At 46.0% G+C, this 16623-nt stretch overlaps 1 pseudogene; it reads right to left on the minus strand.

Annotated features, from left to right (window-relative positions):
* Positions 1 to 175: 175 nt before the first annotated feature.
* Positions 176 to 3030, minus strand: LOC144765521 (18S ribosomal RNA; annotated as a pseudogene).
* Positions 3031 to 16623: the final 13593 nt, after the last annotated feature.

Genomic DNA, 16623 nt, shown 5'->3' on the forward strand with positions numbered 1-16623 from the left:
TAAAAGTGCTTCTTCACCTTCTCGAGAAATTTGGAGCTAGGGGCTCACCCAAGCACCCCATGCGGCAAGCAGTGCCATGCCATGGCAGGGCCGGGCCCTGTGCCTACGGTGTTCTTGCAGGAGGCAGCCGATGGCTTCAGGTTGGCGCCGTTGGTCACTTTGGCCGCTCCGCCGTTAATGATCGTTCCGCAGGTTCACCTATGGAAACCTTGTTATGACTTTTGCTTCCTCTAGTTAGTGAAGTTTGATGGTCTTCTCAGCGCTCTGCCAGGGTCATTGCCAACCCCAGCAGGGCCGATCCGAGGATCTCACTAAACTATCCACTCGGTAGTAGCGACAGGTGGTGTTTACAAAGGGCAGGCACTTAATCAACGTGAGCTTATGACCCGCACTTACTAGGAATTCCTTGTTCATGAGAAATAATTGCAATCCCCAATCCCTATCACGAACCGGGTTCAGGGGGTTACCCGCACCTGTTGGCGAAGGGTAGACACACGCTGATCCGTTCAGTGTAGTGCTCATGCAGCCCCGGGCATCTAAGGGTATCACAGACCTGTTATTGCTCGATATCGTGAAGCTGAATGCCACTTGTCCCTCTAAGAAGTTGAACACCGACCACTGGGGGTCGCATAACTAGTTAGCATGGAGGAGTCTGGTTCGTTATCGGAAATAACCAGACAAATCGGTCCACCAACTAAGAACGGCCATGCACCACCACCCACAGAATGGAGAAAGAGCTATCAATCTGTCAATCCTTTCCGAGGCCGGGCCGGGTGAGGTTTCCAGTGTTAAGTCAAATTGAGCTGCCCTGCAGGCTCCAATCCTGGTGGTACCCTTCTGTCAATTCCTTTAAGTTTCAGCTTTGCAACCATACTCCCTGCGGAACCCAAAGACTTTGGTTTCTCGGAAGCTGCTCGGCGGGTGATGGGAATAACGTCACTGGATCGCTAGTCAGCATCGTTTATGGTCCGAACTACGACATTATCTGATCATCTTAATCTTGATTCATGAAAACATTCTTGGCAAATGCTTTCCCTTTGGTTCGTCTTGCGCCAGTCCAAGAATGTCACCTCTAGCGGCACAATACGAATGCCCCCTGCCGTCCCTCTTAATCATGGCCCCAAATCTGAAAACCAACAAAATAGAACTGGAGTCCTATTCCATTATTCCTAGCTGAAGTATTCAGATGACCGGCCTGCTTTGAACTCTCTAATTTTTTCAAAGTAAACGCTTCGGACCCCTGGACACACAGTCAGGAGCATCAAGGGGGCGAGGCAGGGGCTGAGCAGGTGGTAGCTCGCCTCGCGGCAGACCACTCTGATCAGCGATCACACTCGGCAACTCTGGGCATTAGCTTGCCTCATCTTCACTAACGGCCCCACCAGACCGCCGGGGATGCCTGGTCTCACCCTGGAGATACCCATTAAGGGACCATCTCTCAGGGAAGCCAGGAAGGGTTTCGCAGCGGTCGAAGCGCCTTGGGACCCTACGGGTAAGTAGTGCGCTATATAAATGCCTATACATTTACATACATACATTTACATTTACCACCAGCTCAATCCCAAGATCCAACTACAAGCTGCAGCAACTTTATTATATGCTATTGGAGCTGGAGTTAGAGTGGCTGCTGGCACCAGACTTGCCCTTCAATGGATGCTCGTTAAAGGATTTAAAGTGTACTCATTCCAATTACAGGGCCTAGAAAGAGTCCTGTATTGTTATTTTTCATCACTGCTAGCCCTGGGCGGTAAATTCCATTCTGCTCGTGGAATTTGGGTAATTTCCCATTCCGTGTAGAACGCGGAATTGCCAAAAATTCTGCAATCTGTGACTACGCGGAATTCTTTGCTTGTTCACGCTTTCAAAATGCGTGTTCGCAAGATATTTCCCACGGAGCACGCAAACAGCATTCGCGAACAGGCAAAAAGCATTGCAAACGGGGTGGAACAAGGAATTCTGCGGGCTCACGGATCTCTCTGCGTGCTCGCAGAGATGTTTTACCATTTCACAGAGCTTTGCGTAGCGCAACTATGCAAATTCCGCCCACCCCCAGTCACTACCTTGTGGAAAATTGACAGCGATCAATGTTAGCATTTAGCTGAAGCCATCTTGTTTCCGGCAGCCATTTTGTCTGCCATGTCCTCACCACATGCTGTTTCCTTCTTCACTGTTGTTTACCCTTGTGCTCTGTTTAAAGGACTGACTACACTTAGAATCTGTAACTGTCCATACATATGTTTTAGACTGTAACTGTCAGGTTATTTCTACCAGAGTCAGCAACTGATAGCTCCTCCTTTACTGTTGACTGTGCATTTCTGTATGTCCATCTATGAATGTAACTCTCCTATGTGTGCTTGTACTGCCCTCTTTTGAGCCCCTGTGTGGGTATAAAAAACCCATGGTTCTTCTATTCCTTGTGCTATTTCATACACTACCGAAGGGTGTTGTGTGAATGTAGTTCCACCTCATGAGGTTTAATAAATATCTCTTTTGACCTTTTAGTTTCCGTGCCAGCTTCTATTTACTTGTCTGAGGACTTGCGTGCAGAGAAGGACGAACCCCTAGCACTGGTAGGCTTGGCTGAGGCCCACCTCTACAACCTCCCCGAGTCGGAAGTGGGTAATTTGCATGCCTGCTGCCTTCCTTGGATGTGGTAGCAGTTTCTCAGGCTCCCTCTCTGGAATCGAACCCTGATTCCCTGTTACCCGTGATCACCACGGTAGGCACAGAAAGTACCATGGAAAGTTGATAGGGCATACATCTGAATGTATCGACGCCGTCATGGGGACGTGCGATCGGCCCGAGGTTTTGGAGTGACCAAAGCAGCTGGGCGGGCCCGGATTGGTCTTGGTCAGCGCTCGTCGGCATGTATTGGCTCTAGAATTACCACAGTTATCCAAGTAGCCATCAAAGGAATCATGACTGATTTAATGAGCCATTCACAGTTTCACAGAATCGGCTGTGTATACTTACACGTGCATGGCTTAAACTTTGAGACAACCATATGCTACTGGCAGGATCAACCAGGTAGCCACACCTGCTGACGGGGGGTTTGGAAACCGCATGCCCATCTCTCTGACCGGCAACCTTCACACACCCCTCCCTCTTGGAGCCTGCTAGGGGAAGGAGCCCACACAAAAAAAACAAAGAACCTACCGGTCTATGAACAGCGAGACAAGGATTGGCAGAAAAGCTAAAGTGTCTGGGTCAAAGAAAATACATATTCACAATGCGAAAAGAAATCCCATCAGCCCACCGTGATGGCAAAACTACATCATCTGGTATTATCTGTGGGTTGCAAGACTAGTACAACCAATAATGATAGATGAAGAGCTTATGCTTAATTCATAACCCAGTGATTGATACAGCCACAACTTAATTTTAGTCAGTAGTGCTAAAGATTTGCAGTGCAAAAAGGTGAAAATAAAGAGTGTGCAAATGTTAAAATTGACTACTAAGACACCACAAAAACTTTAATAAATGGTATCCTAGTGTCAAGTCTAAAAATAGTGTGCTGACAGTTTGAAAAAATAACTGTCATAAGCGATGAATTGGCAGGTCTACATGTTTCAGCCTCAAGGATATTTATAATCCAGGCTTTCGTCAGGACCAATATATTACAACGCTACTGCAAATATCATATGAAAACTGTGCAAAAACAGAATGAAAATAAATATAACAACTTAGATGGTTGGTACAATACACCCTACCATACCCTGTGAATCCCAAGTGGTGGTCGAATATCACAGGAATCTTGAATTCATTCCTAAAGAAAACAATGTACAATAATGAATTGTATTAAGAGACCCAGTACACCATGCAATACTGTCGTCCAATGTCCCATCTTATTAGCAATGGCAATATTGTCCAATATGTCACTCGGTTACAACATAAGTTATTTCAAAGAAGGATTTGCACTCACCCATCTCTGTGTGGGAGTACTCCTCACCACACCTGGCATCTGCTCAGGGAATGAGGCCCCTCTTTAGGAATGAATTCAAGAATCCTGTGATATGGGGGGGGGGCTAGCAAACCGGAAGCAATATGGCCGCACTTTAGTGCAGCTCTACTGGTCGAGGTTACTATCCTGCATTTATCCTGCTCCTACTCTGCCATCCATGGCCTTACCCGCGTGGACCTGCTGCTGTTGCCTCCCGCTCTAAATTGATGTGTTTCAATCATCTTGCTGTGGCAGCTCTGGGCATGAGGTGGAGTGTTGGTGGCAGCAGATCGTAAGATGGCGGCGCCTGTCTCCTACAGCTGTGGCCATTTCAATAGTGGTCGCTGAGGCTGGGGTGCTTCTCTACTCCTGCCTTAGAGACGCAGTGTTTATTGTGTGGAGAGGCGGGCTCTTGGCTGCCGGGGAACAACGCTTGAGAGGGTGCCTGGCTGTGGGCACTGCGGCGGGAGACGGTGCGGTACTACTGCCGCTTCAGTGAAGGACGGGATGGAGGTGAGCCGCGGGAACTCGGAGTGTGCACTGCGGCGCTCTGCACGCCTTTGGCGGCTTCGCATCATGCTCCAGGTGCGTGCGGTGTAGAGGTGGCGAGCGCAGTCCGTGCCCTGCCTACAAGACGCTGTCAGTTTCGAGCCTGCACTCGGGGGACTGAGTACTCATTAAAGGCTCTCCTCCACCCTCTGCATATGCGGTTGTGGTGAACTGCGCCCAGCTTATAAGCACTGCTGCAAGGTGAAACTTGGTGAGTGCCTCCGGCATTTTACAGGCCGCTATTGTATGACAGTGGTTGAAACTTGTGCATGGTGATTTCCTCGCTGTGTATAACACACCGCAGTCGGTTTGGGGCTGCCTCTGCCTCCTGCTGGGACATACTTATGGACATTGGGTTCTGTTGGTTGAAGTCAGCTGCAACCTATTAGTGCCTAATATTGTGGACTGAGTGTGATAGGCTGTGGGAGAGAAACAGGCCCATAAGGGCTCCTGGAGCCCTATTGCTGACATTGCTTTTAACCTGCGCTGTGGTGTGACAGAATAAGGGTGTGGTGGTGTTTTCATCACGCAGTGGAACTACTGCGCATCAGTGCCTCAGTTCGTATTGGTCTGTTGTGCACCTGTCCTGTGACTTTTCAAGTAGCACGGTGTTGGTCGGCGCTATTGCACAACTACAATGGATTAGCAAGATCGCCAGCTGCAGTTTAAATTAACATTTGAATTCAAACGCCAAAAGAAACATTCCACACCGGTGGCGTCGAATACCGAACCGGAGATGGAGGTGGGCAGTCAGGGCAAATTGGAACGAATGCTGCTGGACGTGCAACAAAGTTTGCACACTATAGATAGAAAAATTGACAATATTTATTTGCGTATGGACGCTATGGCCACTAAGCTGGAAAAACATGATAGCTGAGGCAGAACAACGCATTTCCAATGCAGAGGATAAAGTGGAGTTAGTCATGACGTCATGCACGCAAATGGACAAGCTACTGGCGGTGATACAGGCAAAGAGCAAGGACTTGGAAGCCAGATCGCGCCGTAACAACCTGTGCATTACTGGGGTTGCGGAGTCCACAACGTGGGAAATTGGAGCTATATGTGGAAGATATGCTCAAGGCAATGTTTGGGACGGAGCACTTACCGTCTCTAATGGTGGTGGAAAGAGCACATCGTTCTCTTGCTCCACGTCCGGTTCCAGGGGTCCCTCCTAGGCCTATCATAGCCAGACTTCTCAATTACCACGATAGGGACATAGCGCTACGGCTTGCACGCGAGATGGGCAACACCAAATATCAAGGAATGGAGGTGTCACTATATCCTGATTTTACTGCCGCGGTACAGCAAGCAAGGAGAGAATTTCCACCAGTCAAGAAGAAGTTACAGGCCTTGCAAATCCAATATGCAATGCTATACCAGGCAAAATTAAGGATCCATCATGGGAGGAAACCAAAGTTGTTCACCAATCCTAAAGACGCTTTGCAGTTCACACGGCAGTTGGAGTTGAAAGAGGTATCCAGGGAAGTGGAAGCTGATGCAGACGCTGAGGACTAATGGACTGGAGGGCTGCTATCCTGCTCAATGCTGCCATTCGATATCCTTTGCTTCTATGGTTGTCCTTACATGTGTAATTTTCTCCTTACACGTGTGTCGCTTGAACATACTCTGACATTTTGTTGGACACTTCACCTTTGTGCTGTATGGGGCTATGGTACTGCTAAAAGAAATGACACTTTTATGGTACACTCTTGGTGGTTTGCTATAACTCCTAATGTGCAGTAGTTGTACTATACTGCTGGGCTGCGAGGGTGACATACCTCTATTTGAGAGACTGGTGACATTCTAAGAGTTGCATATTGGACTGTGGACTGTTTTGGATATGCGACCTTTTGTAATAGTCTGCAGTTGGCATGTATGTGCCTGTCATATGTGTCAGATGGGATGTCTATGGGTAGGACATTGTAGTTTGCCCGGACCTCGATCATGGGGCCGCTGGTGTCCTCAATGAGTGTATAGCGCAAGCTGATTTTTATTGCTTTAATGTTCAGTGAGTGCGCTTACTACTCACGATGGTTGGGTTTGTTTTTTGCTCTTTTTTTTCTGCTGACTGCATTGGGTTTCCTCAGCATGATTGGGGTGCTGGGGTGGGTGGGGGGTATATTTTCAGGGGGTTTGAATGTGCAGCTGTGTGGGATGGTGCAATGAGCTAAAAAACGGTGTTGGATCTAGCCCTGATCTCTTGACTGGGTGAGAGTACTCTGCTTAATTCAGAGACTCTGTCCATCACCACCCCTTGTTGTAAATTACCTGAAATACATTACTGTTGCCTTGGTTCCAATGGTATTACAAGATATGACTGTACAGAATTTGATGATGTCTCAGCAGACTAAGGAATGACAGAGAGCGGGAAAATTACTTGGATTACATGGAATGTCAGGGGGCTAAACAATCCTAAAAATACTAGGCAAGTTATGGCGTATCTGGATCGACATAATGTCCAAGTGGCGTTATTACAAAAGACGCATCTTAGTGCACATACTGCCTCAACAATAGCCAGAAAATAGGCTGGTGTGCGATTTGCCTCTTCTTACTCCTCGTATGCATGTGGGGTGATGGTGTTAGTCAAAAAGAATATCCCGTTTGTCAGTAGTCATATAGATGTGGATGACAATGGCCGTTATATCATAGTACAAGATAGGCTGTGTGGTACTTCAATCACGATTGTGAATGTCAATGGGCCAAATACAGATGATCCAGAGTTTTTTAGGTTACTATGGAACAAAGTATATGTGCTCCCACCTTCTGCCATCTTATGCGGGGGGGATTTTAATGTTGTGCTAAATCAAGTGGTTGACAGACACTCTCAGGCAGACCCTGCTATTAAAAAAGCTGTGCAGGCGGTGCATGATGGCATGCATGATCTTTATCTCACTGATGTTTGGAGGTTGCGGCACCCTGAGGTACGGAAGGGAACATGTTACTCACACACATACAACTCAAGGTCACTGTTGGATTATTGGCTTGCTACCAAGAATGTCAATGCATGGGTCTCCGGGGTGATACATTTGCCACGTACTTTATCCGTCCATGCTCCAGTATTGCTTACTATACAGCTACCAACGTACGCTCCACCTCGCTTTCAGTGGAAACTGCAACCCTCAGCATTACAGGATCCCGTTTTTAAAGAGGGTGTGCAGGAAGCCATTGAAAACTACTTATCTGACAATTTAGGTTCAGTGCAGAGTCTGGCTACTATATGGGAAGCATTCAAAGTAACTATCCGTGCGGCATGTATTGGTCTGAAGGCAGGTGTGCTTAAATCTCTGCAGGATTCCATAAAAAAGATAGAGCAGGATTTGGTACGGTTGGAACGGAAATTTGAAGAAACACCGCATAATGCTACATTAGCTGCCATACGAGTGCAAACTACTGAGTATAACAAGCTGGCAGACCAGGAAGTGAGATATATGTAACGGCGATGTAAAGCCAGGTATTACGGAGAGGAAGGCTGACCAGGGCGGGCATTGGCTGCCAAGATTACTGAACCTTGGGCAAGGCACTGCACGGTACAGGCAATATCAGCAGGGAATACTGTTTATTCTGACACTGCAGGTACCCTGGGGCAATTTGGCACACACTATATATATGGGTGTAAACCCATGGCGACTGAGGACGAGATAGCACAACATTTAGACAATGTGGCTTTGGTCTGGCTGTCGAAGGGTCAGCAGGATTTTCTTATGCACTCATTGATGCCTGATGAGCTCCGTGATGCCATTGCTGCCTTGCCCAATGGTAAAGAGACAGGCACAGATGGGCTTTGTTATGCAGACGAGCTACCAACTACTTCTAGACCATGTAATGTATGGGATCCATTTACTGCCTACCTGTTGAATCACTCTGCCAACCGTTGATCCTTTTATGTGACTGCTGAGGACATTGTTGGATGGTTGTGACTCTATGATCTTGTGATGTATTTGTCTATGTACTGTGTTTAATACTTACAGACATGTATGGGGCACACAGTGTATTAACAATGTATGGCTGCACCGTTGTTTCTGTTTGAAACTTCATAAATAAAAAAATAAAAAAATAAAAGATTCTTGTGATATTTGACCACCACTTGGGATTCACAGGGTATGGTAGGGAGATCATACCAACCATCTAAGTTGCTATATTTATTTTCATTCTGTTTTTTGCACAGTTTTCATATCATATTTACATTAGCGTTGTAATTTGAATTTGAATTTAAAAGGCTTGTATAGCGCATCGTACACCATTACGGTTTCTTGGCGCTTTAGCGGCATGCAATAAAACAGGGATGGGAGATTTAAAGTGGGAAGGCCTGAGTAAACAGAAAAGTTTTCAGTCCCTTACGAAAAAGGGAATATTGTTTTAAATTTCGGAGGTGGTCCGGCAGGGAGTTCCAGAATACCGGAGCCAGAAAGGAGAAGTTGGAACCTCCCCATTTTTTTCTGGTAAAACGGGGGACTTGCAGTAGGGCCCGATCCGACGAACGAAGGTGTCTGACAGGAACGTAGTTGGTTAGGAGAGAGGAAATGAAGGCCGGGGCCATTCCTTGTCGTGCCTGAAAGACCATGCACCCCATCTTGAAAAGCGAACGCTGCCGGACCGGCAGCCAGTGCAGTTCCTTCAACAGAGGTGTAGCATGATGGAACCGGGGGAGGCCATACACCAGCCGAGCTGCTTGGTTCTGCACAAGCTGGAGTTTACGGAGGCTGTATGCCGGAATGCCGTTGTAAAGGGCATTGGCATAGTCTAGCCGGGAGATGACCAAGGCAGACATAATGAGTTTGAGTGCCAGAGGGGAAAAGAAACGGGAAACAGTGCGGATAGTTCGAAGCATAAGAAAACAAGAAGAAACAACAGCACCAACCTGTGAGTCAGTGATGTCATTTGAGATGTCATCAGTGATGTCATCAGTGATGTCACTGACCATGTCATGAATGATGTAATATGTGACATGATCAGCAGTGGATTGCGGGTGCGCGATATATAGTTAGTGCAACTAACTATATATGGAATTTCAATGGTTTTGTGTGAGTAAAATAAGGTTTTTTAAATGCTAATTCCTAACTATATATGGTCTATAACCTATGGTTTTTTCAGTGAATTTCAATGGTTTTTTAATAGCAAATATCATAAGCTGTCGAATGTCAAGTACGTGGTAAGTAAAAACATTTTCGTGTTTATGCACACTGATCTGCTTTGAATGCTGCCCCCCACCCCTCATTTCTATTAGGAGTACTGTCTCTTTGCAGATAGTGAAGGGTAGTTAACGCAGGCCTTTGCCCCCGTTGCCCCCGTTGTAATCCGTCGTGCCTGCTTCTCTCTCCATTTGATTGATTGTTCTCTTTGGTTCATTCTCTATTTACAAACAAGCACAGAGTCGCAATACTCTGTTTAGTCTTTGCAGATAGCGAAAAATCGTGTAAAAAAACAAAAGGAATCGAGCAAAATCAGTAGGCCACTAATGGGATCTCTTTTTGACCTCCCTAAAATAGAAACATTAGGAACAACCTGTTGATAATACCAATGTGTATGTACATAAGCGGCGTTCATTTGTGTTCACAGTACCCCTTGTTGATTGTTTGAATCGAGCATTGAATTGTTCGAAGTTGATTCTCTTAAGAATCTTCTCTGCCTGCAAACGAGGAAGAATAGGAATATTCTCTCTCCCTTTGTAGATAGTGAAGGGTAGGTAACGCAAACCTTTAACACGTCGTGCCTATTTCGTTCCTCATTGATTGATTGTTTCCCCAAACATTGACTGTTTGGGAATTGGTTCTTTTTGGAGGTATTCCCTGTTTGCAAATATACGTAGGAAAATCTTTGCAAATAGTGAAAGGGTACGTAATGCGGACCTTTCTCCCCCGTTGTAATCTGTCATGCCTATCTACTCCCCACTGATTGATGCACCTGTTTCACCCGGACCATTTACTAGAGATACGTCATCTGGCCCGACCAGAGAGCACCCCTAGTGAAAAGAACATATGCAATAATAACGAAGTGATCACTGTATCCTGTTAACAGAAACTTTAGCATGAAACAACCTGGAAAGAAAAGAATAGGAAAACGAAAATCAGTAGGCCACTGATGAACATGAACTTTTATTAAACAACGAACAAAGAAACGATAACATAACGTAATGATAAAACCTATTAATGTCCTAGAAACAAGAAAACGTTAAAATATGCCAGTGGTGAGAGACCAGAAAAACAGTAAGAGAAACCAAATCACCCCTCGCTGTCCCACCGCCTGCCACGCCAAAAAAATCGATAGACTAGGGAAAATGCAAGTCAGTAGAACATCCGCCCCCACTCTGGAAACTTCCAAGGTGGGGCAGGGTTGCGGCTACGCCCAGCCGGGAGCAGCCCATATAAGGCGGGTCCTGCTGCCACGCCTCGGCCAGGAGATCCTAACGTAGGGTGTAGTCGGAGGAGAGGCTGAGGCCAGCGGGACCCGGCCAGGGGATTGCCTTTACAATGCTGAACAGTTGCAGGGGGGGGAATGTCTCCCCGACCCTCCCCTCTCTCTCCCAGTCCGGCCGCGGTGGCCCTTGACAGTTTCAGGTGGTCCCGCCACATGCTCTTCCGGTCCGGCCACCAACGGTCGGGGGGCCGAGGCCGACGGGATCCGGCTGCAGCCGATAAACCAAGAAACCCGTTCATGGGGCCAGAGCCAGGGGCGTCCGGCCGACATCTACCGGAAGCCCGGCCCGAAGACGGACGGGACACTTCTTCTTTCTTGAATAATGGCTGCGACAACACTGGGGGGGGATGTCTTGCACATACCTCCGACCCCCCCCCTCGTCCTCATCGCCTGGTCCGGCCATAACAAATCTCAAGCGAGACGCCGTGGGGTGCACTGGGAGGGAGAGACGGTGCGAACAGGCCTCTCCCGCCTCCCCAGGTGAGGGCTTCCCAGCTGCACCCTCAGCGCTCCAGGCGCCCGGAAAAGGGTTCTTCCACTGTGGCCATGCTGCAACGTCTCGCCCGGCAGGGTGGAGCCCGTCCGCTCATTTGACCCCGCGATCGCCAGTAGCTACCGAACTCTCAAAATGGCGGTCGACCTGGCAAGAGCGGGCCCAGCATAAAGAAATGGCCCGGTCACTGGTTGACTCCACCACCGTAGTCCTCCACGACCTTGAAGATTCTAGAGGAGCCGCGGGAGTCTCCGACCCCCGATGGGGAATGACTGCCATGATCGCCCGTGGAGTGACGAAACTGTATCCGCGGGACGTCGGCGCTCCCATGCTGGCGCCAGCCTCACTTTGAATTACTAGAATCCTGCAGACCTCAGTTCCGGTGAAAGCACAGTGTGACCCGGTAGGAAAAATTGTTGCACCCCCTCCCCTTTTTGACTGATAGTTCAAACCACCGATCCTTTCCTTTGCCCTTTTAACGGAACTTTGGACTGCCTCCCCCTCTTTTACATTTTCTAGAGAAAACAAAACATTAACCACTACATTAGCATAGCAGTTGACACCAGAACTGTTTTCAAATTGAAAACCAACAACATCTTCAACAGAATCCTTTTTGTTTCTGCTGTGACCCTGCTACAGCACAGGCATTGTCCCCAGCAGTAATTCTGCAATGCCGGTAAGAATAGCTGTGGTGCCTACTGGACTCACTCACCCCCGCGGCGCCCCACGCCGTTATTTGCTGGGCGGCAACTTACTAGACATCACTTTCGTGCCATCTAGATTTCAGCGCGTTCTGCTGCCTTGGAACTATTCGTACAACAGACTGCTACTGACGACCCACCCCCAGGCAACATCTTCTGAATTTTCATAATTTGAAAGAACTAGTAACATGTCCTCATCAGGAATTCTAAAGAAATTGCCACGGTCTCTTCGTTGTTTAAATGTTTTTACTGTTTTTGTTTTGTTGTATATATTTATATGTTATTAAAGTTTTATATTCCTACTACTTTGTTGGAGTGCTATATATTTTTAATGTGACACATAATTGTAAAAACTTTGATGTACAAAGAGTCATTCCTGGAATCTTCCGCTTCAGGCTCGGTCCCCTCCCCAATCACAATACAGGATGGTTTTCAGATAGTAGGAACACGTGTGCTGTGACGGATCTCATCGGGTGTGGGCCTTGATCTACTATAACTCCTTTGAAGAGGGGTGATTCTTTACAGCTGGGGCCATAAACTACATCTGCAGGGCTAGGTGATAGCCTGGACAATCGGACACAGAGGAAGAGGAGTGTCAGGGGGTGCGGTAGTGAATAGGGCGAAAGGGAGGTGTCGGGCGGGCACAGAGTGTGATTTTCAGGGAAGAGCAGCGCAGATGGGGGGAGGTTTATTGCCGATGCATAAGACAGAGAGCGGGGGTGACCAGTGCCTGGGGAAGATGCTTGCGAGGGTGGGGAGCCATGCTACGAATCGACAGCGTGCAGAGAGTGGGTCTGGTCAAGGCATCTAAAATGGCTGCCGTGCGCGACAAAAGTGTGGCATTTCAAAAAAGGCAAGATGGCGCAGACAATGTTTTTCAACACTTCCTCATTTCCTTCGAATCGAACGTTAACAGACGTTGGTGCATACTACCAAAGTTAAGCGATATTTATCGCTAACGATGCTTACCAACGAATTTTTTACCGCTAAGCATCGTCAGAAATTATCGAAGATAAACCTTGCTATTATCAAGGTTTATCGCAAATGCGATAATAAACGGCTGCAATGCATGAATATCGCTAAAAAGTCAGCGATATTCATGCATTACCGAGCTAATGCTCTTAGCCATGTTATCCACCTCCCATTGGATAACATGGCTAAGAACTGCTCAGGGCAGGTGTTACTTTTTGGAGATATTCGCGCTTAGCGCGAATATCTCAAAGTTGGTAATAGGAGATAGATATCTTGCATGTTGTAATGCAAATTATTGTGGTATATGGAACTCATACCATAATCTCTCAGGAAAGCAGAAACTGATCCTTTTGGGACCGCCTAAAAAGGCCTAGGGGGTGAGGGGTACTCTACTTTGCCCCCTTTTCACGTTCCGAACTATTTTATTTTACTCTCTTATGTAATTACACAAAATAGCAGCGATAAGATGCATCGGAGACACACAGTGAGAGAAAGGAGGCCGGAGATGAAGAAGAGATGTCAAATACACATTGGAGATAATATAGTGGCAGAAGGGAAGTAAATATGAGTAAACTTACCATGTAACATAAAAATGTTGCACTCTATACTATAAGTCTCATTTTATACTACAATCACTTCGCTACAACCTCATAAATTAAAAATAAAAATGAATAATGTCTCAAACAATTTTTGATTTCTATATATAAATTTATTCTTCAGAATTTTCTAAATTTGAAAGAACTAGTAACATGTCCTCATCAGCAATTTCCTCATGAAAAGTCTGCAATGATGATTCTTGTAACTCTATGGTCTCCAAACATTCGATAAATTCGCCATCAACAGATTGATCAACAAAATCATTCAAGTCATCTCCTCCTTGTGACAATATTTCATTATTGGTGCTGTCAATTTCAATCAATGTAGTGGAATCATTCAAGTCATCTCCTCGTGACAATATTTCATTATTGGTGCTCTCAATTTCAATCAATGTAGTGGAATCATTCAAGTCATCTCCTCCTTGTGACAATATTTCATTATTGGTGCTGTCCATTTCAATCAATCTAATGGAATCATACAAGCCATCTCCTCCTTGTGACAATATTTCATTATTGGTGCTCTCAATTTCAATCAATGTAGTGGAATCATTCAAGTCATCTCCTTGTGACAATATTTCATTATTGGTGCTGTCCATTTCAATCAATCTAATGGAATCATACAAGTCACCTCCTCCTTGTGACAATATTTCATTATTGGTGCTCTCAATTTCAATCAATGTAGTGGACAATTCAAAAGAAATTGCCACGGTCTCTTCATTGTGAGCCATTTTATTTTGAAATTGCTTGCTGTAAATTGCAGAAAAAAATAATCACTTTCATTTATCGTTTTTAGTAATACATAATATAAAACTAACTTTATCAAGTATTTAGTATAACAGAAGGACTGCAAATAAATAACAGAAAACATTTTTCAAATTATCTTCAAGTGTACAACATAGTTCCCCTTACAAATTAACAACTCACCTTTTTAAAAGTAGGAGAAGTGTTAGTACTGTGTAAATCAAACACCAGAAATTCACCACCAAAAATTCCTCACAAATGTACCTCGGACAGTAGTATCACAAAATGGCTGTGGTTTCCTCTCATTTGACATATATACATAACCAATTAACTTTCATCACACACAAATACAAAACCAAAGTAACATTTTAATTGGTTCTAAATTTCAACACTTTCAAATGTGTTTTCCCCATGCAATTTTCCATAGGACATTTACATACGTCTACAGCCTGAATGGCTGAACGGAATTACACCAAACTTAGCAAAATGGTACATCAAACCTAAGAGGTCAGGAAGGATCTACTATGCCCCCTTATGGTAATTTCCCCCTTCGCTTTGGCCTCCTCTTGTCTCTCAATCCTACCGAGAGACAAGATGGCGGCCGCTACGGACTGTTTGGAATGTTGACAGACGCCGGAGAACCAATCAGCTTCGCAAAGCTCCGTAACGCGAAAAGTACGCGAAGCGGAGCGCTGTTACAGATATATATCTTTTTTTGAACGTTAATTTCTCAAAATCCACTGGAGCACATATATTGAGACCTAGCAAAGGCACATCGGGCTACCAGTCCCTAATATTTTGCCAAGTTTCGTGCAAATCCATTCAGCCGTTCGATTATTATTATTATTATTTTTTTTTGCCCCGCGGGCCCTTTTAAAACCTCCACATCAAACCTAGGGGGTCAGCGAGGATCTACTATGCCCCCTTATGGTCATTTGCCCCTTTGCTTTGGCCTCCTCTTGTCTCTCGATCCTACCGAGAGACAAGATGGCGGCCGCTACGGACTGTTTGGAATGTTTACAGACGCCGGAGAACCAATCAGCTTCGCTTCACAAAGCTCCGTTGCGTGAAAAGTACGCGAACTGGAGCGCTGCCCGGTCCGCTGTTACAGATATATATCTTTTTTTGAACGTTAATTTCTCAAAATCCACTGAAGCACATATATTGAGACCTACAAAAGGCACATCGGGCTACCAGTCCCTACAATTTTGCCAAGTTTCGTGCAAATCCATTCAGCCCTTCGAGCTAAAAGTGAGGCCAACCGCCCTATGGAAAACTCAATGTTAAAAACACGTTTTGGGACCCCCCTTTTTTCTCGGCCCCCCCTTGACGAACCCCCCCCCAAATTTTCAAGGGCTGCTCAGAAACAAAATGTGCCATTTTCCTGAAAATTTCAGCCAATTCCGTCCACAAACGCCAAAGTTATTAGACATAGAACTTTCAAAAATCCCATAGAGAAAAAATCCTAACTATATATCTATATATACCTACTGGCGACCGCCAGTAGGTAATATATATATATATATATATATATATATATATATATATATATATATATATATATATATATATATATATAACGTAATGTAATATCCCATATTAATAATGTGACATAAAAAACAGATATTACATGTAGGTAAGAGTTGTAGAAACAAAAATGTGGGCCTTCCCTTTCTCTCTTCCTCTCCGAACCCACCAATATCAACTGCGGAGTACTTCAAGGATCATCGCTCAGCCCCACCCTCTTCAACATCTACATGGCCCCCCTCGCCGCCATCTACAGACAGCATGGCATTAGCATGGTATCCTATGCCGACGACACCCAGCTCATCCTCACGCTCACAAAAAAGCCTAAAGAAACTAGGCTCTGTTTCCAGGAGGGAATAAAGAAAGTGGCAGCCTTTATTAAAGACAGCTGTCTGAAGCTCAACTCAGAGAAGACCGAGGTCCTCATCCTTGGACCCTGCACCTCTACCTGGGACAACACCTGGTGGCCGTCTGCCCTCGGCAGCCCACCCACCCCTGCAGACCATGCACGAAACCTCGGCATCATCCTCAACTCCACCCTCTCCATGAACCGCCAGATAAACGCCGTTTATTTGGCTCCACCAGTTTCAACTGCCTATGCATCCTCCGCAAGACCTTCAAATGGACCCCCCCGACTGCAGAAGGACCGTCACCCATGCACTCATAACCAGCAGAGTCGACTACGGCAAC

This window comes from Lissotriton helveticus, chromosome 6 (genome assembly GCF_964261635.1).
Source record: "Lissotriton helveticus chromosome 6, aLisHel1.1, whole genome shotgun sequence".
Lineage (NCBI taxonomy): Eukaryota > Metazoa > Chordata > Amphibia > Caudata > Salamandridae > Lissotriton > Lissotriton helveticus.